The sequence below is a fragment of the Leptinotarsa decemlineata genome, unplaced genomic scaffold, assembly GCF_025532065.1.
Source record: "Leptinotarsa decemlineata unplaced genomic scaffold, Ldec_3_MD MMD2_tig00003798_RagTag_RagTag, whole genome shotgun sequence".
NCBI classification, from domain to species: Eukaryota; Metazoa; Arthropoda; class Insecta; order Coleoptera; family Chrysomelidae; genus Leptinotarsa; species Leptinotarsa decemlineata.
In genome coordinates, this window is record NW_027412596.1 from 66,005 (window position 1) to 81,309 (window position 15,305).

Consider the following 15,305-nt stretch of genomic DNA (forward strand, 5'->3'; position numbering starts at 1 on the left):
TGTTTCGCCAAAACATCTTCACGACTTTCATTCATATTAGGTGAGGAGTCATGTTCCGAGGAATCGATGTGGGACGATTATGGTGTTTCGAATAGAGTAGTTCTCATATCGTCTTGAAGTGTGCTCGTGTCACTATTCACAGATGATACACTACCAAAAGATTGTTTTCTTCCTACTGGAGTACTCATGGGATAACTTGGAGTATATTGAACATTTCCATGGGTTGACGATAACATTGATGATTTCGAAGTAGCGTTTGATGATAAAACATTCAATGGTTTCGTTATGGGCTCATACAATTTCTCAAGTGTTGTACGATTTTCAATATTATCATTCTTGATAGAGTTGAATTTCTGCCTGACAGCTTCTGTTGTCTCTACTAGTTGACGTTTCAAATTCATTCCACTATTTTTATTTTCAGAATCATTTTTCGTATTCATAATGATCTTTTTAAATTATAGCTCAATTCACTGATGAAGTGACCTCTACAATATTCAGTGGTTGAATAAGTTTGAATAATGAGATCATGGATATATAAAACTATCGAATCCTTTGCGATATCTACCTTCATCTATTTTTCTGTCCTTATCAATGACTAGAAATCCATATTGGTCCTCCCAGCATTTAACACACATCAATTGGAATTGTTTGAATGTTACATCGGGTGAAACATGATCTGAATAAATGTGGTGTAAATTCGTCTCATCTTGTTTGAACATTATAATGAAATTGATATTGCCACGCACAAATTGTTTGGGTACCCGTGAATATGTCTGTGCTAGATAAAAACAATCAACATCCTTATGACGTCCCATACAGAAATATGATCTGATAATATCCTGCTTTTCACATATCACATCATCAAAAATGAAAACAGAATTAGGCTTAGCGTCGGAGGGTTCCACTATTTCTGCATTATTGCTGAATGTATAAAAACCTAATCCTTTTATAGGTTCCAAAACATTTCGGTTCCAAAGTACTGATATTTAGGTTGATTGAGTGATTTCGAATAGAGATACACATTTCTAAATCTCAATCCTTGTGGATGTGTTAATAGTGATATCATTGTATTCGTCTTTTCACAATTTGAAGGTCCTATAATGAGTCCTCGAACTGATGATGGAAGTAGTGGACCATGTCTGAATACCCTTTGTTCATTCAATACACACCCAAATTTCTCATCTAGATTATCTACAGCAAACTTTTCTTTCTGTTTTACAATGCGCATCGTGCCGTGGTTAGAGACTATATAAATGTTATTAGCTTATTCATTTCAATGTGTACCATCAAACGATACGGACGTATTGAAAGTGATCGTGAAATTAGAAGAGGTTGTGGTTTTGTTAATGATTTAATTAACAAACTTCCTTTCGAATTACATCTACCCGGAGGTTATCAATACTGTGGACCGGGTACAAAATTGAAACAACGTTTAGCTCGCAACGATCCTGGAATCAATAAATTAGATATTGAATGCAAAAACCACGCTATTCAATATTCTAAGCATCCATCCAATCTTGCAGCAAGACATTTAGTCGACAAAGAACTTGAACACAGCGCTTGGGATAGGGTTAAATCGAAGGACGCGAGTATTGGGGAAAGAGCAGCTGCATTACTTGTCACCAACATTATGAAAACTAAAAGACATATGGGCATGGGTTGTAGTACCAATAAGAAAAAATGTAAGAGGAAACAAACGAAGAAAAAAAAATCAGAAAAGTTGCATTTGGTTCTGGGATAGTCCATGAAGTGCGAAATGTATTGAAGAAAGCTGGTAGGAATCAATTTGTGACGAATAATAGCAAAAAAGCTATCACTGTGGCATTGCAGGCGACACGTAAATACCTCAAAGCTGCCGGAGGAAAGAAGAAAATCCGCACACCACGCATAATTTCTGTTCCCAAGATTGGTGGACTTTTGCCATTGATACCAATTTTTGCTGGACTATCCGCACTAGGGAGTTTGGCGGGAGCCGCTGCTGGTATTACCAAGGCCGTGAATTCGGCAAAAGCCAGCAGAGCGGCTTTAATGGAAGCCAATCACTACAATAAAACCATGGAGGCTGTAGCATTGGGTAAACGCGGAAGTGGAATATACCTCAAACCATACCGTGAAGGTTTAGGACTATATTCAAAACCATACAAAGCCACAAACAAAACAAAAAACTAATTGAACCCCTACCTCAGAGGCCTCTTACTGATCTCGATCTCAGTTATTATGCACAAAAAATGAAAATTCCACATTTTCGTGGTGTTTTTATGCGTGACAGATTACCCTCTTCAGGTTCAAGACAAAACGAGACAGCTATTGTTAATTTAGATGGAATGAGTGGACCAGGAACACATTGGGTGGCATATAAAAAATGCGGGAAAGAAGTCACATATTTCGATAGTTTTGGAGATCTACCCCCACCATTGGAATTGACTCGATTCTTTCGAAAATGTTCGAATGTAAAAATCAAATATAACTATGATCATTAACAGAAATTTAATACAGTTCTCTGTGGTCACTTGTGCTAACAGTTTCTCTCTGAATAATTTTCCAAATAAAAAATGGATACAACACCAAAACTGGATCGGAAGACTATCAAGGGAATGGGGTTTTCACTTAGAATGTTTTCAAAAGATGGTACCTTGAAAAAAATTGATAAAGTGATGCTTGCAAATATGCCCAAGGAAGCGATACTTGCATGTGTTGCACATGAGATTGCATATGTTTGGGAAAGTTACCCAAACATCTACAAGATGACATCGATATAATGAAACATAGATATTGTTATGAACACCACCCCGATGAAAATTTAGATTCAGATGTTAATGATGGTCCTATACCTCGAGAATCTATGTGTTGTATTTGTAATATAGAGGATGTGAATATCGGTGTCAATAAAAACGATACTTATTACAATACAACACCTTCCAAAAAGTGTAAATTGTCTCAAATATGCAGTTGCTGTGTACAACAATAAATTGAAATGTGTTTCAAAATATTCATCAGTCATGTCACGAAAGTTCGAGCTACAAGCTGTCGGGGCAAGTGTCTTGAGTGCGGATTTTTTTCCACCAATTGAATTGGATAGGAACAGCCGTTATGGATTAGAACTTTTGGGATTATATGGATGCAATACAATCAATAATATGAATGAAGCTAATAATTTAGTGAGTTTCAGAATCAGTAATGACAAGTCATCGATACTCCAAAAGTTTACAATTGAAATTCCATGTGGTGCTTACGAAATAGAAGAGATCAATGCCGTCATACAGAAACACATTAAGTTCAGATTGTTCCATGATAAAAAAAAACCAACTGATATCGTTGCAGATGATATTTTCTATCTACACGCCAATAATAATACATTCAAATATGAAATGCGATCCAAATATGAAATTGATCTGACACATCCAAATTCTATAGCAGAAATGATGGGATTCGCTCATGACATATTTCCACCAAATCAGATACATGAATCCTCATTAACAATCAACATTACAACTGTGAGACTTATCCGCTTAGATTTCAATATATATCTGGTTCATATATAAATGGTGAAGAATCCCACATTCTTTTCTCATTCGATATTGATGTCGAACCTGGATACAATCTTACTAATGAACCACACAGTATCATATACATGCCTGTCAGTCCAGAAGGTCGTCAATTGATTCACAACATTCCAGTGCGTATTTTGGATGAAAAAAATAACCTTATCGATTTTGGAATTGAAGAAGAGATTTTCATTATTTTGGAATTGAAGAAAATCGAATAACTATTGTTATGGGTTTCATTTACAATAGACAAAATCGTATTGAACAATCCCAAACCAAAACGAGCTGCACTATCAAAAGAAAAGTGTGCATAAAAAGAAGCTCATTCCACAAGTGTATGCTAAACAGTTAGCACATAACGCTCTGTCTGTGAGTGATCTTAAATTTTTGAAATCGATTGGATTGAAAGTGAGAAAATAACAATAGTGCTCGAAACAAATAGTGAAAAGTTGAATATATTCGATGAACCAGTGCTCGATCATTCTCCCATAAGTTTACATGAGCACACATATAAGCCCTACGGATCACCGCTATTCAGGAATTCGGATGAAATTAGAATTGCAATCAATACTCAAGATGTTATACTAGATATTGCCGAGAGCTTCATTTACATAGAAGGTAAATTCACCCCGAAAGATGTAGCGAAAACATGCTATCTCTCGAATAATGCAGTTGCATTTCTCTTTGATGAAATTCGTTACGAAATGGATGGTGAACAAATAGCTGTTGTTAGAAAACCTGGGATAACATCTACAATGAAAACCATGATATCATTTGGATAATCACATGCTAACACATTATTGACATCTGGCTGGGGACTTTCACAATTGAAACGAGATATCGTGGATACAAACAGTTATGTTTTTAGTGGAAAACTACCACTGATGGGTTTTGCTGAAGATTACAACAAAAGTATATTGAATGCTAAACAGGAATTGATTTTGATTATCGCCCGATCATTCAAAAACTCATATATAGGTGAGGTTGATGCTGACTTGGAAATAAATAAAATCGAATGGAAAATAAGACACATTGTACCAGATGATAAACACAAGCTCAAACTTTTGAGTAGAATAAATAAAAGCGGTCTGAATGCCAAAATCAAGTTGGCTTATCGTATGTGCGACCTCTATGAACTACCATCATTACGTGGGACTTCTTCAGACATATGGGCCATCAAAACAACTGGCGTTCTGGAAACTCCTCGTTTTGTTATCATCGCATTCCAAAGTACTACCACATCAGAGGATAGAACACAGGATATTACAAAATTCACAACTGCTGATATCAATAGTATTCGAGTATACTTGAATACTGAAGTTTATCCATATGAGCGTTGGAATTTGAATTTCGATAAAAAACTTGATGCTCCTGCTTATTATGCTTTTGAGAGTTTCCAGCGGAGTTATTATGATGAAGATATGAGTGAATCTCTGATGGACGATGTCAGTAATGTTTATATTTCCATATAATTATCATCTAAATTATCTAATATATGAATATTATTAAAACAAAAACAAAAAGAAATTCACTCTACATAATTACTATTATTATTCAATCATACTGAATTTGACTAGAGATCGCGTTTTCGTACCTGCAAAACTTTGCGGGCTCTGACCTGAATACACCATCGTATATTTACCACCCGATGAGTTGATACAAGTTATATCGTCATCACTGAATTGCAACGAAATACGTTTTGGTAGCCATGTTTTAAATAATTCATCATTGCTCACATCTCCCAAAGTTAATAAAATTGATTTTTCAAACCTTGTAGAATAAGTTGACATATTCTTAATTATATATACTTCATCAATTGGTAATGATGATAAAGCCTTTTGCTCTAGTATTTCAACCTCCTGTACAATCAAGTTATTGATTTTATTTAAGTCTACTTTTGAAACGGACATGATGAAAATATATATGAAAATATAAACAATTTCCAACAGCAAAATACACTCACCGTCTTCCTTCTATTACGAACTGAATAACACTCTACCAAATGCTTACTGCTGCAGATATATTCGTCTACTGATTTCATAGTGTGCCAGGCATTCCTTTTATGTTGAACAGCGCGAGTCACCCCCACCATGAAACCGTAAAAGGTTCACATTGCTAGTTGCTACCCACTAGAGATGTCTGACGTCACAACCAAACCCACTTCCCAACTGGATGCGATAACAGATGCCGATACGAACAGGCAGTGGTCGTTGTGCTCTCGGAGAGGGCAGACGTTAGCACAGTCCTCGGCCACCTGCGTATCACCATCGATAGCGAGGCTAGAGCGATGCGTTACGTCACAGCCTTCTTCACTTCGAGAGAGGTGAGGGCACACCGATGAATACGCATCACTCAGCCAGACGTCGTGGAGTGAACATCTTGCTCTCTTACCGTTGAACTTGGAGGATCTTTGAAGTATGCAGACGTATGTTTGTACGCAGACACGCAATGATAAACCCTGTACCATGCATTCACACACACACACACACACACACACACACACACACACACACAGACATATACACACACCAACCCTCAAGGTCAACCTAATCACACCATTACGTCATTAATGACGTCATAGTAGTGGGGGGGAGGCATGAGTTGGACATGTCGTTCAAGGTCACCCTAATTACACCATTACGTCATTAATGACGTTATAGTAGTGGGGGGAGGCATGAGTCGGACATGTCGTTCAAGGTCACCCTAATTACACCATTACTTCGTAAATGACGTCATAGTGGTGGGGGAGGCATGAGTCGGACATGTCGTTCAAGGTCACCCTGATTACACCATTACATCGTTAATGACGTCATAGTGGTGGGGGAGGCATGAGTCGGTCTAGGTCATTCACCCCACGTGACGTCAGGGTGGTGGGGGGAGGGTCATTCCCCACGTGACGTCATAGTGGTGGGGGAGGCTTAGAACCGGCTCAAATCTCCTTTTTTCAATTATTAGATTCACCTAACTATCACATAAGGACACTTGTAAAATTAATTTAAAACTAGTAGATAAGGAAATATTTATGATTCGTATTTCAAATTCTTGCAGTAGCTTTAGCACATTCATTATTTCGATAGAAGGTTGCAACAATTTCCATTCTTTCTTCAGTAGAACAAATCATGTTGGAACACAGTGAACAAGGGTGACTAAATAATAATTCGTGAAGGAGTGACAGTGGCCAACTATCTACTTTTTGTTCTGCGACAACTAGGATCAACAAAAACTACCAGTGCAAAAAAAACTAACAGTGTTATCCATTTCAAAATGTTTACTACCAATTAAATGAATTCTACAAATCTAGAAGAACTGCGACAAATAATTGTTCGGGCATGCTGATTTTTGACTCCGGGCATCTTCAATAATGTAAGGAACTCTTTCAAAAGTAAACCGTATTATTGTTTGGAACTAGATGGAGGTAATTTTGAATACCTCATCCGTTGATTGTGTTGTCATTGCTATTACTTTTGTTGATTTTGTCAATGAAATGAGCGACAATTAATTTTCTGTTGAAAAAATCACAAAGATAATAGAGGAATAAAAGGCCTTTCAAATGATATATCACTCGACCTCCCATGTCATTGGAAAAAATTGGTGGGGTAATTGCTGACCGCAGGGGGTTAAATTTCGGGTATGATTTTCATATCAGAATCAGTTCCCCTAAAAATAAAAATAGACGTATTCTTTGATTTGATTTGATCTTCACAAATTTCATTTCCAAAATGTGAAGATCAAATCGTTTGTGAAATTACTGTGGATCTTCATCAAGTAACGGCCGAGACAAACCAGTTGTTGATTTAACAAAAATTTCGGGTAGTTTGATTTCAACTTCATAGTCAGTACAACATTCAAAGTTGTTGATTCAGCAAGACATGTTCATTCAACAATGTTAGTATAATGATCTGTAAAAATTGTTGAAGAAGCAAATGTTATTTTCGTGTCATACAAAATTGCTGATCAATTTACCTGGGGAGTTTGAAGGAGAACTTTGCTTGTGAGAACTACAAGTTTGTGTTGACTTGATGATTCTCGAAAAAAATTGAATGAAAATATTTTATTCTGAGAATTGTGTGCTTGTGAGAACTACAAGTTTGTGTTGACTTGATGATGCTCGAAAAAAATTTAATGAAAATATTTCGCTAATCGCAACAAAATAATTTTTGTTGATATGAACACCTTCACTTGTTATTTATTTCAAACAAGAATAAGATTCAATTTTGTTTGTTTCTGTTTATGAAAACGAAACTAGTCCCAAGCCAGTCCGTTTGGTGGAAACCCGACTTAATATTGTAATTTTCATTCAGAAGTGTTTGATTTATTTCAAGAGGTTAATGAATAGAAAAGTGATGTCCATTCAAAGAATCTAGTAAAACATTTGTTGACAATTCTATGGATTTTCCTATAAATCAAATGAATTTTGCTGTTAGTAGATCTGAGAAAACCCAAAATCTGAATTTTACTCGAACAGAGTCATGAGCAACAGATAGTGTTTCAATTGTATTACATTTGGTACAATGGGCGACACTGGGCTAGTGAGATTCCAAATTCCACTATACATTGCAAGTTTTCATATTCCCATAACGTGAATATTTTCTGTGGTATACAGAATGATTAAATCACTGAGCCGTCTGTTTTACAAAATCTTAATTAGGAAAGGTTTTTTGAATTTTTTGAAAATTACAAGAGAAGTTATTGAAGATAGAGCCGTCCTTAGCGTGGAGCGAGTGGAACGCCCGCCGCGCAAGGTCTCGTGCCGCAAGGCCTCACTCGCGCTAAAAAGTAAGTAAACAGTTTTGGTTGAATGAAAATAATATAATGATGTACAGATGGACGTACCTGAAATATATGTCTGATGACCCGAGCAATATGTTGATTAATTGTTTGATCACATAAGCTATGAACGAGACAGTAGTGGTGATCAAAATAATGCAAAATATCATCTGATAGAGGCGGCGAAGTTCCGCCAATTTTCACTTAGAAAAACTGAACAAATGACACTGTGTATGAATAATATTGATATTTTAATTGAAGGGGTTATATTTCTAGGAGTGATTGATTTTTGGGAAAGAGAGTTTTTGGCTTTCTACTACTCCATCTTGATACAAAAAAAAAAAGTGGGAATCTTCCAAAGGAACGAAGGAAGTAATCGATTTGGAAATAAGTAACTCTATACATGGATGTGTAGATCATGCAAAGGAGCAACTTTCAGACACAAACTGGAAGAAAGCCTTCCTGAAACAGCTACTTTCATATAAACATTGAATTACACGAAAGAAAAAAATTCTATCAGAACAAATTCTTTTATATGAACACTGAATCATACAGAAGATACTTTTCTCTACTCAGTTTGTATTCCAAACATTCGTTATGAAATGAAATTCAGATATCATTGACAGGAGTTCGTAGATGGTAGATTAATGGTAATAAATTATACATCGATGTTTCGCCGTAAGACACTTGCCTTAGGGCTTTTCAATTTGGTACTGAATTGAAAATTGAACAATGAAAAAAATTAAAATTAAATGATTTCAAGCCTTCACTACCTTTCGATTGTTAGTATCCATAATCGTCTTCGGATGATGACCCGAAGACAATAGCTGAGCCGTTACATATAAATACTACAAAAATAAAAATGTGCTGTTCCTACAGGTAGTGCTTGCGTTTTGATAAAACATCTCACATTGTCCGTGAAGTTGTTTGCAAATGCACTTATATGCACACAAAACATTTAGGGTAATTTGACAAATACTATATTGGTAACAGGTTAATCTATTTTGGAAAACAATTATTCATGAATATAAAGTACAGTCGATAGTTATTATTGCTAAAATGTGTGCGACGCAGTAACGGAATAACGAGAATCCTCGTTTATTCGAGAATAATTTGATCAAGATGCAAAAATCGAAAAAGTTTCAATTATATTTTTGTATGATGAGGCTGGATTCGTTCACTATTCTGTTCGTTAATTCACAACCCCTCACAATCAGCAGAAGCAGTAACAAGTTTTGATAGAAGACGAACACCAATGTTAGTTAAAGTGTATTCCATATAAAAATCATTTCGAACAACTTACTGAAACGATGAATATTCATCAGAGACAACTATGGACATTAAAATCTTCATTATTCTCACAATAGCTTTCGAAAATTCACATCTCTCAATAACTCCAAACGGCAAAATTCTCAGCTTGCCTTCCACTACATCATGCGCGAATCTAATATTTATTTTGTCTAATACGTTCATCCGTGGATTTGTTAATTTACAGATAAAACGTGGTTATATATTTTTTTTGTTCAAGTACGGTCGGTTTAGTAATTTGAAACATTTAACAGCGCAATCGATCGAAGATGTTATCATCAATGAAATAAAAGATTTTAAATCAAAATGGGTGCTTCTATTACAAAAAATCACTAAAATATACAAGAGACAACTACATGATTCAAGCATAAACTAATACCCAGGGTGTAACCCAATACCTGGGCACTAAATAAAAAACAACAATCACGTTGAAGAAAAATGTGAAGGTAATGTCACTGATTCTTATGTTCTAATTTACGATGTAATGAGCCGATTCTTTCAAGAACTTCGGTTGGAAAAATTGAATGTGAACATCAATTAGGTATTCAATTCCCTCTAACTATGAATGAGGTTTCTAGTATAATGTAAAATATAGGCATCGGTTTGTCCTTAATTAATTCACTTCAACCCAAAATGCTCTTTCAATTCTCATGTTTATTGCTTCCATAACGATTGTTTCAAAAGAAAAGAAAATCCTCTACGAGGTACTTATCCTCGGCGATTCTAATATCCAAGTCGGCTGCATATGACAACCAAGTGAAAATGTGTAGCAATACAAATCTCTAAGTAGTCGCAATGCTTCAGACTTTCCTCTAGACACACAACTAGTGTAGTAAACTCGTAAATATGGAACGTGGTTCGTGAGAAATTAAACATCTCTTTGTGTCGAAATTCCTAGCACACCAGGAGACCTCTCGCTTCCGAATAACTTAAAATGCACCAAACATTAAACCTCTAACAGCCTTTGAAATGTAAATCCCCACTTTTGCGAAAACCAATCAATGATAGTTATGAACATTCACTAGGCAGATATCTTCATGATTTTCTAAAGTGAAGTTATTTCAGTGCAACGAAATATTAAAAAAAATATAGTAACTTGTCTTATATTCAAATAAGTCCACAAGAAACATGGACTTCAAAATATTTAATCTTGTGACTATACGGAATCCAGTGAACTTTCAATAAATTCACTTTTTTTTGCGGGTCGCCACTACGTCCATCCCTTTTCCTTGTTTGTGCTCAGATAATGTGACAAGCTGATGAGATTGCAACCCTTTCCCTAGATGGGTCGAACAAGCAGGGTCCTTGCGTATTTAACATATTTGATTTGGAAGATCAAGTGGGTGAAAATTATGATAGGGATTCAGGAAGCGTATTGTAAACTATTGCTACACTATTGAAGATGCAGATGTTCAGTTCCACATGAGTTTTCCTCTGGTATCAATTACAAATACATTTTTTTGGTATTACTGTGGTTAATGAATGAAAAAATATATTTTTTCAATGATTCAGTTGCCAAGGGAAAATTTTAATATCAGTTTATCTAAGTACAAAATGAAAGAAGAAAATTATGAACATTATCTTTTACTGAAAGGTATGCTAATCGGGGCCTATCCCCAAAACTTCGGCCCATCCGAAAGGGCGCACCAGCTTTACTTACCAATGGTCAAGCCTCACACCGTGAGGTAAGTGATTATTGGGCCAGAGAAGCATGTGCCATAAGCAGAAGCGATGCGCCAAGAATGATAGCCTTCTGCATTTGTCCGGCCAAAATGTTCGTGAGGTAAGTGATTGTTGGGTCAGAGAAGCATGTGTCGTAAGCAGAAGCGATGCGCCAAGAATGATAGCCTTCTGCATTTGTCCGGCCAAGATTTTAGACTTCGTGCGGGAAGCCGGTATGATCTTAAAAATCGAGATTATGGAAGGCATCATTTCAACAAGGACTAGAATAATAAGAACAATTATCCCAACAGAGTAGTCTGGATAAAATCTGCTGTCGAAGAGGTAAATCTCGATACTTTATTTTTTATTTCGCATTTTTCCGAATTATTTCCGCCTCACCGGGAGTTTGAAACTCCACGACAAATATCGTTTCACCCTGGGTGAAAAGGTTTTATAGTAGACTCATCAGCTTGTATGAGCCTAATGATGGAAAAATAATAATATCAACTGATTTAGCACTCCTCATTTCCCACAACGAAATTAATATCCGTCGCAATGTCGATAGATATAGACTGAGACATGCTGGACATGCTGACAGCAAGTTCATTAGAATCTACGGTACCTCGTGGCAAGCCAAGCACCTCGTGCCAGGAAAATATATACCAATCACCTGACTGCAGTGGACTGAGAAATCATTAACACCATCCAGGCAAGATATGATGAACCCTTCAGTTTTCGACTTCAGCCCACTCAATCTGAGTGAAAGTGTTTTGATGAGTCGAAGTCTTCAATATCGTCAGCATTTTTTCAACACAAGTCTGCGCTGGTAGGGCCCTATTCTCCAAAGTCTCGATACATTCAGGAAGGCGCACCATAATAGTCAACCAACGACCACATTCCACATCGTGGAATGTTTGTGCTGATATTTGCCACGAAGAGAGTTATTCACTCTTGTGAGTGGCGCTGTTCCACTTCGAAGTAGATATGGATGGTGCAGGATGCTTCCAACTACGACCTTCACATCCTCTCCGTAGTCCTCGAATCGTCATCTTTCGAGATGAACCGTTGCACAACTCGGTGACAGAGTTGTAGTCACCTCGTTCCTTAACCTTTCAATTCGACCTAACCTTTCAATTTAATCATTATTATTATAATTTTCATTGTTGTCATCATTATTATTGTTATTACTCGTCAGCAGATTGTCTTCATTGGTATTCGCTTGCACGGGATGAATCCAAGTGGAAGGTAGGGTTTTTGTTTTTGTAATGGGGTTCTCATAACATACGGGCCAAATTATTAATTTTTATTATAACTCCTTTTTGTTTGTATCTATGTGTGTACCTATGTATGGGTGGATGATAATTTTTTGTCAATAGATAGTGAACGATTGCGCTGTAAGTGCGCTGTAATATGAGCATCTATAGCTAGAGGTGCGTATTTTTCCTCGTTTTCTGAAAGTTGTTTAGGGTAAGTATATTTGTTTTTTCTTTTCAGATTATGACTATTTTCTGGAGTTCGAAGTATGCTGCGATATTATGTTTTTCTGTGTAGTCTGTAATTGCGTAAAACACCATGATTTTGATAGAATAATTCCATTCAAAATCACAATTGTACTACAGCGAGGTAATAGCTCTGAAATGCAACAAGAACAGAAGCTGCAGTCGGTTAGAATAACAGAATAACATGAAAAAAATTCGTTTGTTGCCTGATCTTCACATCCGTAGTAGTCCAAATAACAGTTTCTAGCTGTTCTAGGACATTGGTAAAATAACAACTTCATCAAATACTTTTAATTGTATATTCATATAATGTTCATGAGTTCACATGATATATATATCCAAAGCTGAATTTTGACCAGCCAAGCGTCATTGAAAGTAGAAAGTTCAAGTGGGTATCGCGAAACTATTCGGACATTGATTTGTAACGAATATTTCGTTACATTCATATATTCTTAATGTTACCTATAATATCAATAGTTTAATCACCACAATTTCAATCATATTATACTCCGTAAACGGTATAATAGTCACTGCCGGCTGGATCTGCGAAAACAAAAAACGCAAAGACCGAGGGCATTCGTTTTCGACGGAAACGATAGAAAGCTCTCTTCCTTCCCAGCGTTTGACGAGAACGGTTGATATCTGGTACGTGTTGACCTTTTGTTTGAAATTATATTTATTCATAGTAAATTTGTGGAGATCTGTTTAAGTATATCTTTTGCCTTTCCTGGATTTTCTATTCAGTCTTAGAAATCAGTTTAATTCTGTAATTAGTGATAATTACACTGCATGTGATTGAAGGTTATTTTTAAATTTACCTTATACTGGCTTTTATTCAGTCATCGATGAAATTTAGAGTCTTGCAAAGATTGCTAATTCACTAAATTATCTATTCCTCCATATATTTTTGGCTAGAATTGTTTTAAGAAGAAATTCTGCATCGTGGTATTTTTTTTTAGGTTAGAGGATTCATTTCTTTTTATTTTAATATTCTCAAGTCATCCTCTAAATACAGTGAGATCACAGAGTTTCTTCTAGAGAATATCAGATTACCTTGGTGATATTTTTTTAAAATTGAATTGCTCTAAAATTAAAAAAAAAAATACAGTTAGTGAAGTATCTGCTTTGCACACCTCCTTCATCTTTGAATTGCTTAAGGAAATCAGTATCTACGCTTTATGAAATTTCAGATACTGAATACTTGGCATTTTATTCTCGAGCTACCTGTTGCTGCAGTGACGTTATCATTATTACTAGGACATTTGGAAGTGGACAGGAGAGTTGAAGTTGATTGCTTGGTGACATTCAGGCAGTACCTTTCCAGGACAATTCCTCAGGTAAGCATTTATTTTCTATATGACCTACTTTTGGTCCAATTAATTTCTCTTTGAGAAATAAATGCATACTTGAGAGAATTTGTTTTCTGACCTGATTTGTTCTGTAGTAGTTGACTGATACCATTCTATCTTTATCTTCCGATTTATCTTATCAAGAATACTTAAGCAGTCCATTTTATCTGAATTAACTTTATTCTATAAGGTCAACCAGATATCCTCCCTTCTGTATATATGCACTTTGCTTGTTATTTCCCTGGCAATAGCTTAGTACCTTGTCTTTAATATTTCTTTGGATTAGTTGTCAATTTGTTTGATGATTTTCAGTATAGTATGAAAATAGTTAATGATTGCCAAACTATTATTTCCTTTCTTTTTTTTTAGTTTAAGATACATTACCCTTTAATATAAACTGAATTCCATTGGAATTAATCTTTTTAATTCAGAATATAGTAGTAAAATTCTGAGGATATCTGTGTTTCCCATCATAGTAGAATTGTATCTGATTCATTTCATTGTTTCGCATGATATCGAGAAACTGTATACTGGGTTAAGGACTGATACAGGCAGGAGGTTCCTACTAAATAACTTAATCGAAGAGGCACTCCAACGTGAGCTCTAAATCCATCTCCAGCCAGAGCAGGTGGTTACAAGTCTCTGCAGCCCTCTTCAAGACTCCTCAGCCACCCCAGGTATTCCAACCAGTGAAACTGAATCAGACAACCATCGACACTGTAAATATTTTGAATTTTGTTATTATTTTATATTTCTAATATTATATTACCATCTTTATATATATATATATATATATATATATATATATATATATATATATATATATATATATATATATATATATATATATATATATATTTCCGGCTTGGAGCCATTTTGTAAAAAAGGAAATAAAGTTGTTAATTTTTTTATATTTATTTTGCCTTTCAATCCAAGCTAGGTACAAGTCATATCTTTCTCTTTGGTTTTGCCTTTTGCAACCTGACGCCCAAATATCAGAATTAGTCAAGTAAACTCATGGTTTATTTGATTAATAGTAAACTAATCTGTTATAGCTATTAATCAGACCTGTGTTGAACTTATTCACACCCTCCCGTATCAAACTGAGCAGCCTATCGGCAAAAGGTGTTGGCATCCCAAATTTTGAATTATCAAATTTGCCTTTTCAAAATTTG

At 35.6% G+C, this 15,305-nt stretch overlaps 1 long non-coding RNA gene across 1 annotated transcript; it reads left to right on the plus strand.

The window, feature by feature from the left end:
- The first annotated feature begins 10,440 nt into the window (after positions 1-10,440).
- Positions 10,441-15,047, plus strand: LOC141483644 (uncharacterized). Its single transcript, XR_012466202.1, has 2 exons — positions 10,441-13,426; positions 13,972-15,047. It is a non-coding gene; the product is annotated as an uncharacterized lncRNA (long non-coding RNA).
- Positions 15,048-15,305: the final 258 nt, after the last annotated feature.